The 12667-nt window shown below is 46.2% G+C and overlaps 1 protein-coding gene across 4 annotated transcripts in view; it reads right to left on the bottom strand.

The window, feature by feature from the left end:
• Positions 1-12667, bottom strand: part of LOC138761528 (histone H3-like) — a 97619-nt gene that overhangs the window by 16341 nt on the left and 68611 nt on the right. For all 4 annotated transcript variants that reach the window (XM_069933811.1, XM_069933805.1, XM_069933808.1 and 1 more), the window contains 2 exons: positions 10720-10786; positions 2987-4726 (listed from right to left, as the gene is read on the bottom strand). The gene's annotated coding sequence lies outside the window, so the exon portion shown is untranslated. The remainder of the gene's footprint in view (positions 1-2986; positions 4727-10719; positions 10787-12667) is intronic.

Below are 12667 nucleotides of genomic sequence, written 5' to 3'. Positions count from 1 at the left end.
GGGAGCTGGCTGATGGAGGACCTCAGTTTTCTTCAGGCTGACTTCCAGGCCAAACATTTTGGCAGTTTCCGCAAAGCAGGACGTCAAGCGCTGAAGAGCTGGCTCTGAATGGGCAACTAAAGCGGCATCATCTGCAAAGAGTAGTTCACGGACAAGTTTCTCTTGTGTCTTGGTGTGAGCTTGCAGGCGCCTCAGATTGAAGAGACTGCCATCCGTGCGGTACCGGATGTAAACAGCGTCTTCATTGTTGGGGTCTTTCATGGCTTGGTTCAGCATCATGCTGAAGAAGATTGAAAAGAGGGTTGGTGCGAGAACACAGCCTTGCTTCACGCCATTGTTAATGGAGAAGGGTTCAGAGAGCTCATTGCTGTATCTGACCCGACCTTGTTGGTTTTCGTGCAGTTGGATAATCATGTTGAGGAACTTTGGGGGACATCCGATGCGCTCTAGTATTTGCCAAAGCCCTTTCCTGCTCACGGTGTCGAAGGCTTTGGTGAGGTCAACAAAGGTGATGTAGAGTCCTTTGTTTTGTTCTCTGCACTTTTCTTGGAGCTGTCTGAGGGCAAAGACCATGTCAGTGGTTCCTCTGTTTGCGCGAAAGCCGCACTGTGATTCTGGGAGAGTATTCTCGGCGACACTAGGTATTATTCTATTTAGTAGAAACACCCCTCCCCAACATGTGCTATTGTAGAGCATCCTTTGGGTTACACAGCCATTTCAATTCTTAAACACCATTACTTTAAGGGGAGTCCCAATGGTAAATGAAATAAACAGCTCCAGAATACTAAAACTGCTGGGCATTTAAATCGTTTGTTCAGACTCCAGGCGGCTTTGGAGATCGTCGCCAAACGGATGGCGATGACCCTTAATGTAGGGGCTGAAGAAAGACAGCAGTCAGGCGGTGAAAGACACTGCTTCAGAACTTCGCCAAGAATCTGTCCATGCCCATGTTCAGACTTGGCAACCTTGGACTGATGTGGGATGGACTAGACTTTTTACTGAAAACTGGAGCCTGATACTCACAGCCCTTATAGCAGCAGGACTCACTATTCTGGTCAGTGTGGTGCTCCCCTACCTAAAGGCTGGTATTCATTTCATGATTTTGTGAACCCCTAGTTCTATAACCCAAGGGGTGTGTGTTTCCCAAATGGATGCTTATGACACTGCAATTAGTTTATTGAACCGGTGGGAGAAAGACCAACTTTGCCAATAGCACAGTTAATTTGGCAGATCAGTGACACTGATCTAAAAGAGAAGTGAGGATTGTGAGAGATCAGTAACGCTGATCTTTTTGAGAGATCAGTATCACTGATCTAAAAGAGAAGTGAGGATTGTGAGAGATGAGTAAACTTGAGATGAAAATATGAAAGATGGGGAAACTGGTACAGACACATGGAGTGATGGATTAAACCAGTATGAACAGGCTAAGCATGGAAATTAGGATGCAGGAAGCAGAGTCAGCCTATGTAAGATAAGAACCTTCTAGTCCTTTCGACAGGATCAGTGAGCCCACCGTATGAATAAGATAAGGAGAGGCAAGGAATAATAGAATGTAGGAAGCAGAGGTAGTCTGGGTGAGATAAGGGTCTCCTAGCCCTAGACAGAAGTACCAAGTTCTACATATATAATTAATAAGCCATACACAGATTTATCAAGTTATGCATATTAAATTAGTAAACCCTAGACAGGATTAGCGAACTCTGCAAATGAAGAGACTGTAGCTCTGAGAGTGGGAAAGGTGTGAATGGGGACAAGGGCAGGGTTGTGAATAAGGACAATGAGGATAATAACATGAAGGGACACTGACAGGATACCCCCTGGTCCTCCAAGTCACAGAAACAGCACGTAGGCAGGAAGGATTGCCTAATGCCAAACCCATCCAGGAGGCAGAAGAATGTAAGGGGGAGGGTATTTCTAGACTGAAATTCACTGTATAAAAGTTGGGTGAGCCCCAGTGTATGTGTGTATTCCCAGGGTAAGGGGAAGCACCCAACTTTGCATTGTTGTTATAATAAATGTTCTTTGTTCTCAATGTTTGTCTAGAGCAATTTCTGTTAAGGTACTTCTATTTCTAACACTATTAACTTAACCCCCTTCTAATTTCAAGCGCACGTGTATGTAATGTGTATATGTTCAGGAAAGTTCTTTGATTCACAGTGCCATCTCATTCCTCTAAGTTCACTGGTATCAAATCAGATAATTCTTATACTGTGCGTTGAATTTAACATTTAGGAATTTTCACTGGGATCTGGTGCTTAAAGTTAAATGGTTACTGCTCTTGTCAGTTTCAGAGACAAAGATTTGTTGCTCATTGGTCACACAATGTGATTTCCTCTGATCGGTCACTTCATGGTCTTGCTGAAGAAATGCCTCATCATGGGTTTTCCAAATGATAAACTAATCTTCCAGGTCACCACAGAGCTCCTCTTATTTCCCTTATTTCAGGAGAAACACTCTAGCCAGCCATTTCCTTTTGTGAGGACTACAAGGGTTTTCAACAGGCTGAACTCAGAACTCACAACCCTTCTTCAAAATGGGGTTTTCAACAAGCCTGCAGCTTGCCATGTTGCAGCCTCCCAAAGCTACTGCAGAACTGACTTTTCTCTCGCTCCCAAAGAAATCATATTTGTTCTTTCCTCTCTGCTTGTAAAATCAGAACTTCTTGCAGGGCTAACCCAATCCTTGAAAGGTCTTTATCAGCACTTGGAGCATGGACTATTCCACTTGCACCTGTCTTTTGCAAAGCCACTGGTGCCTACATGTCTGGCTGCAGCCAAAGTTCTTGCATTTTAAATGAGATGTGTTTTGTGAAGTGTAAGTATCTGTTTGTTAAGGGCCCTGCACAGAACCCCCACAAGCTAGCTCTTTTAAAGACATATTTACATATAATATAACCCATAACAACTGGGTCCTGCCATGAGGAGAAAGAGTGGGCTCACGATGCAGGCCGCTGCAGGTATGTAGTGGTGATAAAAGTTGACCATACCTGCAAACTCTTGTAGTTTCTTCACCGTCGATGGCCTGGGGAAAGAGCAAATAGCAGCCACCTGAGTGGGTAATGGTCTGGCTCCATGTTGGTCAATATGATGGCCCAGGAAGTCAATAGTCTCTTGGCCAAACTGGCACTTGGCCGGGTTGATGGTTAGGGTGAAATTGCTCAGCCTGGAGAATGATTGTTTTAAGTGGGTGGCATGCTTGGTGCAGGTGAGGCTGATGATTAAAATGTCATCGAGGTAGACAAAGCCAAATGCAGATCCTTGCCCACTGCATCCATCAGCCTCTGGAAAGTCTGAGTCATGTTTTAAAAGTAGTTAATAAGTGGTTGTGTTGCAATGCTGAAGAAGGTCATCAAAGGTTGCAGCAGGATACAGATTGGTGGGAAATCTGGGTGGAGAAATTGCAGAGAGTTTAACCTAACAAGTGTTGCATTTTGGAAAGTGAAATGTGGGAAGTACGTGGGTGGGAAATGGCAGGACCCTGTGGAGCACTGGAGGACAGAGGGATCTTGGGTGTGGGAGTCCACAGATCCCTGAAGGGCATGCAGAGAAATTCAAACAATCCAAAGGGGGTTATGATGGCGATTTTTGGGATGTCTTCGGGGTGAGCCCCTGATGAGGTCCACCTTTGAGAATATCCGTGCCCCTTGCAGGTTAGTGGTGAAGTCTTGGATATAGGCTACAGGATATTTGTTTGGTATGGTGGTCTTGTTGAGGCGGCGTTCGTCTTCGCACGGCCTCCAACCACCTGCTGTCTTGGGGACTGTGTGGAGAGGGAAGCCCAAGAACTATCGGAGCACCACAGTTCATCTTTTTGAACTTGTCCATGGCAAGGTTGAGTTTTTCAGGTGGGATACGACACATTCTGGCATGGAGGAGAAGGCACTCTTTAATGATTTGGTGCCTCACTCCATGTTTGATTTCTGCTGAATGGAAGTGAGGCATGGGATAGAGGGGAATTCTGCTAGGACCTGAGCAAATTAGTTGTCGGCAGTACCCACTAAGTGCAGGTTGGAGCTGGTGAGTTCAGTGGCCTTGAGTGAGAGTGACTGAAATGTCCGGGTGTGCACCAACTGGCACCCCTTGATATCCAGCAGGAGTGAGTTGGCCTGCAGGAAATCGCCACCCAGTAATGATTGTTGCAAGGCTGCCACCATAAACTTCAAGTGAATTATCTGTCCTCGAAGTGTAGGGGAATTGTGTGGGTGCCCAATTTTCGGATGTTGGAGCCGTTTGCCGCTTGGAGCTCCCAGCCCACTTTGCCGCAGTGGGCCTCCAGGCTGGATGGGGGAATGATGCAGTATTGTGCCCCAGTGTCCAAGAAATGCCCAGACAGGGATTCTTGAATGTGTGACAGGCTGGTTGTTGCAGCCTTTAATGACAGCCGGGCTGGGTTTTCCCTGGAATGCGCAGGGGGAGTGGCATTGATGAGCCTCGGAACCCCACCGTTGGTGGTAGAAACAGTACTGCTCACTGATGGGGTGTGGCATTCGAGTGGTCATTCGGTCAGACGAATGGTCAGTTGGTGGTCCTCCTGGCCGGGCGCTGATGACGCGTTGCTGGCACCTGCTCGAGCGAAGCGCAGGTGTCCCCTGTGATCCACCAGCAATGATTGGCCAGTTTCACTGCTCTGCTGGCAACCTATGGAAACAGGTGTTTCAGCCCAAATGATGCTTTGCTGGTTGCCACGTTCGATGGCCATTTCCTGTGTCAGCCCGAGGCACTGGTCGCTGCAATATAAACAAATTATAGAAGATGGAAATGATTGGAGACATCTCGGAGATAGGATTTGTTCACATCTGGAAAAACTTAGATTTATTGTGGATATCTAACATGAACCTGTGCGGTAGAGGGTATCTCATGGGTGAATATGTTTGAGGAGTTGACACAGATGGGGGAGAGCATTGGTTGTTCTTGACAAAATCTCTCATGGAGTGCTGATCCAGGATTTAGTCACCTCTGATCTACAATGTCTTGGTAGATTGGATTCAGAAACATCTTAGCCAGAGAAGACTGAGAGTGCAGGTGGAGGGGAATGATGGGGGGTGGTGGGGTTTGTGTGTGGGAATATAAGTCTGCCTGAAGGTCAGTGATCAGTGTTTTCCTGCAGGGATCAGTCCTGGGAGCTCTGTTGTCTATGAGATGGAGCAATGGTTTGGATGAAAAAGTAGGTGGGCTGATTGGTGTCTCCATACAGAATAAAAAGTGGTTGTGTTGCAATGCTGAAGAAGATCATCAAAGGTTGCAGCAGGATACAAATTGGTGGGAAATCTGGGTGGAGAAATTGCAGAGAGTTTAACCCAACAAGTGGAAAGTGTTACATTTTGGAAAGTGAAATGTGGGAAGTACGTGGGTGGGAAATGGCAGGACCCTGTAGAGCACTGGAGGACAGAGGGATCTTGGGTGTGGGAGTCCACAGATCCCTGGAAGGGGCAAGATGAGTTGATTGGATGGTCAGGGAGTCTTACAGCGAACTTGCCTTCATTACCCAAGCACTAAACATGGATGGTAACAAGTCATGGTGCAACTGTATCACACTTTGTTTTGACCACATTGTATGTGGTTCTGGTTGCTAGGTTACAGGAAGGATGTGGAAGAGTTGGACAGGGTGCAGGAGAGCTTGACTAACATGTTGCCTGGTTTGGAGTGTATAAGGAGAGGTTGGACAAACTTGGATTGTATTCCCTGGAGCATTGGAGGTTGAGGGACAGCTTGATTAAAGCTGATAAAACGAATGAGCAGCATAGATAGGGTGGAGAGGCTTTTTTGCCAAGTTCAAATGTAATTGACTGAGGCCAGAGCTTGAAGGGGAGAGGGGGAACAGTTTGAACAGATCTTTTTGCCCAGTGAGTGATTGGTGTCAGGAATGTGCCAACAGGGTGAGGGTGGAAGCAGATCCAAGAGGAACTATGAAGAGACATTTGGACAGGAAGATGAAGTGTTCGTGGATGAAGGGACAGAGAATACGGCAGCCTGCACAGACAGCACGGGCCAAAGGGAGTTTCCTGTGGATGGTCCCATCTTCTCAAGGGTCTCATCTGTTCTCAGTGATCAACAGTGCCAACTGCTTCCTTCTCACATCAAACCCTCAATGATATCGTTCAATATCCCCTGTACTTGCCAAACTCAAATCTCCTCCCACTCTCCCCATCCCCCATCCCGTTGCTACTTTGTTTCCCCTAATCACCCCCAAACCAAAGCCCACACGACTTCACTCCATGCCATTCTCTCCTTGTCCACCACCTCCCCATGACTACTGGGAAAAACTCCTTCCTGTACCCTGCTCATCATCATGCACCCTTCACATCTTTCAACAGCTGTTACTTCCCAGGAAAACAACCCCATCTGAGTACATCCTTCCACTGAACCTGGACTCTTCAGTCTTGGCAATGTCCCAGCAAATCTCCTCTGTCCCCTCTCCAGTCTTTCATCTTGCTCATGTGATAATAAGCAGGACCTAACCCCAGCCTCCACGTGGAGCCCGATAACACTTACTCCAGTCCCAGCACCTAGCCTGATATCCCAGCCTCTCCCAGAAGTAGCCAGGGTCCTGTATGTGCCCTGAATTCCCTGATCTGTGATGGGGCGTAGGCATCTGTAATAGAGAGGCTGTAGCCACCACAGGCTACCGCACTCCCGGAGGACATATTGCATGTCAATCAAGGTCAAGACTCACTCCAAGCCATCAAAGTGACCTTTGTGACTGGCCTAAATTAAAAGGTTTTGCAGTCAAGGCACCCTGCCTGAACTCAGCCCTGACCTTCACCCAATTGGCCCAGGTGAATCATCTAGGCTGACCCCTGCTGAACCCCTACATTTGCCTTTGAGCCATTGGCCACAACAGCCAATGGGGCCCAGTCTTCCCTGAGTAATTGGCCCCCACAATACTGCCTGCAGAACTATAAAGGACCTGCCTCTTTTGACCTTTCCTGGTATGTATTACCTTTCGCACTGGGTTGGGATGAGTCCCGAGGTTATGTAGCTAGAGCTGTGTCTGTACCGGTCAAGGGGTGGGAGCATGTAGTATCACGTTGATTCTGACTGTTGATTTTATGTATTTAAGTAATTTCCCTTGTTATCCAGTGTATATTTACCCCTTGCTTATTGTGTTTGTGTGCATAGGTTCATTTAACATTTCGACCCTGTTGCCCCATTTGCATCCCCAAAATAAATGTGTGCTTTGTACCCCAACTTTTGTCTGGTTCTTAACCTGTGGGATCCATGCGAACCTTCACAACAATTGGAGTGCTGCACCTACATACCCGACGAATCTTTCAACATCACCCACCTGCCTGACCACATTCGGGACTTAGTGGCCAAAATTAATAACTCCAGGAACCAGATTCTCCAGCATCACCACCTCATGGGGACACTGGTGGCCATTTGGCTCCATTGGGGGTATTTGGGTGACTATCATTCACTGGGGGATTGTATTTATTCTTATTATCATAGTCATAATTATTCTTTGTTGTGTCTGTCAAATTATACGCACCTCGGCATTGCCCCACTAACCTCAGTTATCACCTGTCATATATTATTAGTGTGCAGTGTATCTTCTGAATGGGGTGGATTGTAATGGAGAGGCAGCATCCACCACATGCTGGCGCTGCTGCGCTCCTGTTCGGAGGACACACTACGTGCCAATCAAAGTCAAAGACTCACCCCAAGCCATCAAGGTGACCCTTGTGATTGGCCCACCTAAATCACCAGGAGCTGCAGTCCAGGCAGCCTGCACAGACTTTCACCCAATTGGCCCAGGTAAATTACCTCAGCTGACCCCTGAATTTGGCTTTGAGCCATTGGCCACAACAGTCAATGGGGCCCAGACTGCACTGAGTGATTGGCCCCCCAGTACTTGCTGCAGAACTATAAAGAACCATGTGCCCCTTTGTACTGCCTCTTTGGACTTCTTGTGGCATGTAATTATCACCTTCCACATAGGTTGGGGTGAGTCTCGAGGCTAGGTAGCAAGAGCCGTGTTCGTAACACCCCCACAACCCCTTCTCTTTCCATCACTACTCCAAAGACATTTCTAATCCAATATTTCTGAATCCCCAATGAGGATCCCAGGTGTTTAAATCTTGGATCAGAATCCCATGAGGGAGTTTGTCAAATCCCTCACTAAAGTCGATACGAACAATAAGCAATGCCCCTTCCCCATTGATGTCAACTTCTCAAATACACTCACTTAAATTTGTAAGATATTCTCCACCACACAAGTTCATGTTGACTGTTCACAATAAATTATCCTTTTCCAGATGTGAGTAAATCCTATCTCAGAGACATCTCCTACCATTTATCTATTGATTGTCTCACCAGCCTTTGTTTTTCAGCTGGTTGTCTTGTTAAACAAAGGAAGAACATTGACGATTTCTCAGTTACCTGGGATATTTATCATAGGCCCTGGTGAATCATTCACTTCAATGTTCTCCAGTGACCCAACACCACCTCGTGCTTGACATAATTGTGGCCTCGAATATCCATTCTCTACCATTTTTCAGCCTTCAGACACTATTAAAGTTAATAAACCCCCCCACCACCTTCCCTGTGAACCAGTCAACTTTTGATATCTTCTGTACTTCTCCATTACCCAATGATGGAAGGGAGCCAGTGGAGGGTCCTCAACACGTGTCACATGGGGCCGGCCATATAGATGTGCACCTCACAATCCCATCAGGAGGAAGTGTCTCTGGCTGCACCTCCTCTCCCACCACACGTATGGGTGGGAGAGCATTTGTACTCAATTTGGAGCAGACAGGACGCAGACAGGCTCCCAGACAGATGGATCAGGGAGGTGTCCCACCACAGGTCCAGCCGGGTTGATGGGTGACTGTTAGGAATGTCAGGTGTGTGACCCAGGAGTCCCCTGTGAATGTCCTCTCAGACATGGAGACCTTTTGGATACTGTTGTGGGAAAATCCCTTCTCAGGGAAAACAGCAGCATCACAAGGTCTCCCATGAGAGACTCCTTCAGATAGTCCTGGGGCATGGGATTCATGGTGCCTTGTCTTTGTGGATACAAAATTGGCTTGCATGTAGAAGGTAGAGAGTCATGGTGGAAGGTAAGTATTCGGCCTGGAGGTCAGTGATGAGTGCAGTTGTGCAAGAATCTGTTCTGGGAGCCCTGCTCTTTGTGATTTTTTTATATAAATGACCATGTTGAAGAGCCAGAAGGTTGGGTCTGTAAGTTACCAGATGATTTGAAGATTGGCGGAGTTGTGGATGGTCCTGAAGATTGTCATAGGTTACAAAAGGATATAGACAGGATGCAGAGTTGGCAGATGGAGTTCAATCCAGATAAGTGTGAGATGATGCATTTTGGAAAGACAAACCAGAAGGCTGAGTATAGAGTTTATGATAAGAGTGTGGATGAAGAGTGGGATATTGGGTACCAAATCCAGTCATTCCACAAGGTGGCTCCAGATGTTGATAGAATGGTTAAGAAGGCCTAAGGGATGTTGGACTTCATTAACAGGGGGATTGAGTTCAAGAGTCAAGAGGTCATGTTGTAAATCTACAAATCTCTGGTGCGACCACATTTAGAGTACTCTGTTTAATTCTGGTCACTTCATTATAGGAAGGATATGGAAGCTATGGAGAAGATGCAGAGGAGATTTTACCAGGTTGTTACCTTGATTGGAAAATAATTCTTAAGAGGCAAAGTTAGTAGAGCTGGGACTCTTCTCTTTGGAGCGTAGAAGGATAATGGGAGACTAAATATAAGTTTACAAGCTGAAGAGAGCATGTTGGAAAATACGAGTGGACATAAAGTATGTACAAAGCAAAGGGAGGGAATTTAGGGGAGAAATCAGTGGTAAGGTTTTATAGAACATTGTGGGTGCCTGGAATTCCTTTTCAAGCATCTTGGGTGGAGCCAGAAACATTAGGACCATTTAAGAGACTCTTAAACAGGTACATGGATGGAAGAAGAATAGAGGGTTAAGGGGTAGGGAAGGTTTAGGACTTTTTAAAAAGAAATATATGGTTCGGCACAACATTGAAGGTCGAAGGGCCTGTACTGCGTTGTAGTGTTCTGTGTTTGATCACACAGGTCAGTGGCACTGTTGGTGGGTCTGCTTTAAAGCAGGCTGGTGCAATGCTGAGGTGAGCCATGGTGGGGTTTCTGTTATGAGCGACACAGACAGGCACTTTTGTGAGTGGGGAATCCAGAATGGTGCCTGGATCATGGAGTTCATTTAGTAGATTTGAAGGACATGGGATTCTTTAAATGTTCTGCTTCCAAAATCTTGCATGTACTGCCTCATCCCTTTTCAAGTCCATTTGAAACCTCTCATCATCCAAAGTTCCTGAACCTTGCCATCCCTGTTTTTCTTCCTCACAAGAAGAAGAGGATCCTAAATTCTAACCAAGTGGACTTTAGCCAACTCCTTGTGTCAGATGTTAACATCTGCAATAACAGCTCCAGACCCATAATCACAGTTACTGCCCAATATTGTCAGACTTGATCTTTTTACACTCTACGCCAAAGATCAGTCTGTTCAAGAACAATTGATAAAACTACAGAGTAAGATAACTGGTCCAAATATGCATTCCCATTGGAAACTGGCTCTTTTGCCATTTCAAGGACAAGTCTGCATTATCCCTGGACAGACTATCAACAGTTTAACGAAGCCCCCACCCCCAAGGATGCAAATCCTTCCATATCTCAGCCTCTGGCACTCAGGAAGACCCAGTCAATGGTGGGGAAATTAAAGTCACTCACCTGAACACCCATCAGGAGTTACTTTCTGTGAAGACAACTTAAAAACGAAGCAGCAGAGATAAGATCCCTGGTGGACAAAAGGAAGCAAAGACCCAAGTCATTTTACAGCAATATTTAGCACAAGAAGGTAACCAGGGTAAGATTAGGAACTAAAGGAGTGAAATGGGTGTGGAGCCAGAGGATGTGGATGAGGTCCAAAACAAATATTTCTCATCAGTATTCATTGAGGGATTCTAATAAGATATTTCTGGGTAGGAGAGAGCGATGCTCCAAACCATATTTAAATTAAGTAGGAATTCTGTGATCGCAGCTGAATGATGGACAAATCCCAATACTGGTGGTGTCAGGGAGGAGATTGCTGGGATACCAACACTGGCCACAGGTGAGGTGTCATGCCAACGTGACTGGAGGACAGCAACTACAGTCCCTTCATTCAAGGATAAACCAGCTAATTACAGGCCAGTGAGTCTAACATCAGTGACTGAATGAAGTCATGAATGACTGAGAGTTTATTGTCAGATTCAGAAGGACAATGTAAGAGATGTAATGAAATTCTTACTTGTAGCAGCTTCCCAGTTGTGTCGAGCAGAGACAGACACAGACAAACAGAAATTAAGATGCCATGAAGATGAAAAGCAAATTCTAACGTGGCCCTGGACAACAAAATGACCCATATCATCCTCGTGCCATCTGCCACGATGAGGAGCTCAACAAGGTGCTTGGAAGGGTGAGCATCGCTCAGGGCAAGGAGCTGCCCAAGAAAACTGGTGGGGACAGTAAAGCCAAGAGCAAGTGAATCAGAGAATCATCGATCTGATGACCCAAAGGCTCTTTTCAGAGCCACTCATAGTATCTGTGGAAGGGCAACCACCGGCTACGTGAGTGCGGGGCATTTGCATTCAGTGTATTTGTCACTACTGATTCTCCACCCTGACACCTGTGCCTGAATAGCAGAATGTTCTGCCCTTCTGATGTGGTTCCTACCCCCTGGATTGTTCAACATTTGTCTCTGTCCGTCTTTGTACCTCCTGGGCGATTTCCACAAAGGAATGAGGAAATGCTCACATTGGCACCTCTTATTGGTTCTGCGGGAATGCGTAGGCGCGTTTGTGATTGGTGGAGTAGGGTTTCATCTCATTGGTTACATGGAAAAAAACAGACAGGCGGCTCATTCACCCACGAACTGAAAGCAAAAAATCAACGCGGAAAATAACCGCTTCTCCGCAAGGCCTTGACTTTTGAAAAGCTCCCCAACGAAAAAATATCTGACAAATTGCTTTAAAAATCCCAAATCCAACACAATCCTGATACTGTGAGACCAGCTGAATTCCTCCTGCAGTGTGAATGGGTTGCAGGTCCATCCCAGTGACAGAGACCTCCCAGTGGCCAACTAAGTCCATGATGTCAGTCCATGACCTCATATACTGTTAAATCAAAGTCACTTGTAAATAAGAGGACCAACACCTACTAATCCATCTGGGCACTCACCTACCAGAGCACATTAACATGGACCTCATTTCCTCCCGGGGTCTCTCTCTTTCCCCTCCATGCCACCTTTCCTCCATCTCCTACCTCCTTTTCCTATCCTACCATCTCCAACAAACAATCTAATCTTTTCTCTCTTCTACCCTCCCAACTGTATACACCTGTGACCTCCTACCTGTTATCCTTCCTTGACAATTCCTCCATCCTCTTATTCTCCACTCCTCTCCCCACCTTGACGAAGGCCCCAGGCCCAAAACAGAGCACTCAACACCAACCTCTGCAGACTTTCTTGTTTAACTTTGTTAAATCTTAGTTTAATCTTTGATTGATACACAATAGTTCTGATTCATTTCTTAAAGTGTGTAGAAATGTTCAAAAGATCCAGGGACGGGATCATTGGAAGAAAGACCACACTTGTCCATCATTACGTTGAAGCCACAAAAAGGTGTTTGGACGGTCTTGA

This window comes from Narcine bancroftii, chromosome 4 (assembly GCF_036971445.1).
Source record: "Narcine bancroftii isolate sNarBan1 chromosome 4, sNarBan1.hap1, whole genome shotgun sequence".
Classification (NCBI taxonomy): Eukaryota; Metazoa; Chordata; class Chondrichthyes; order Torpediniformes; family Narcinidae; genus Narcine; species Narcine bancroftii.
This window is presented reverse-complemented; position numbering and strand designations above follow the sequence as displayed.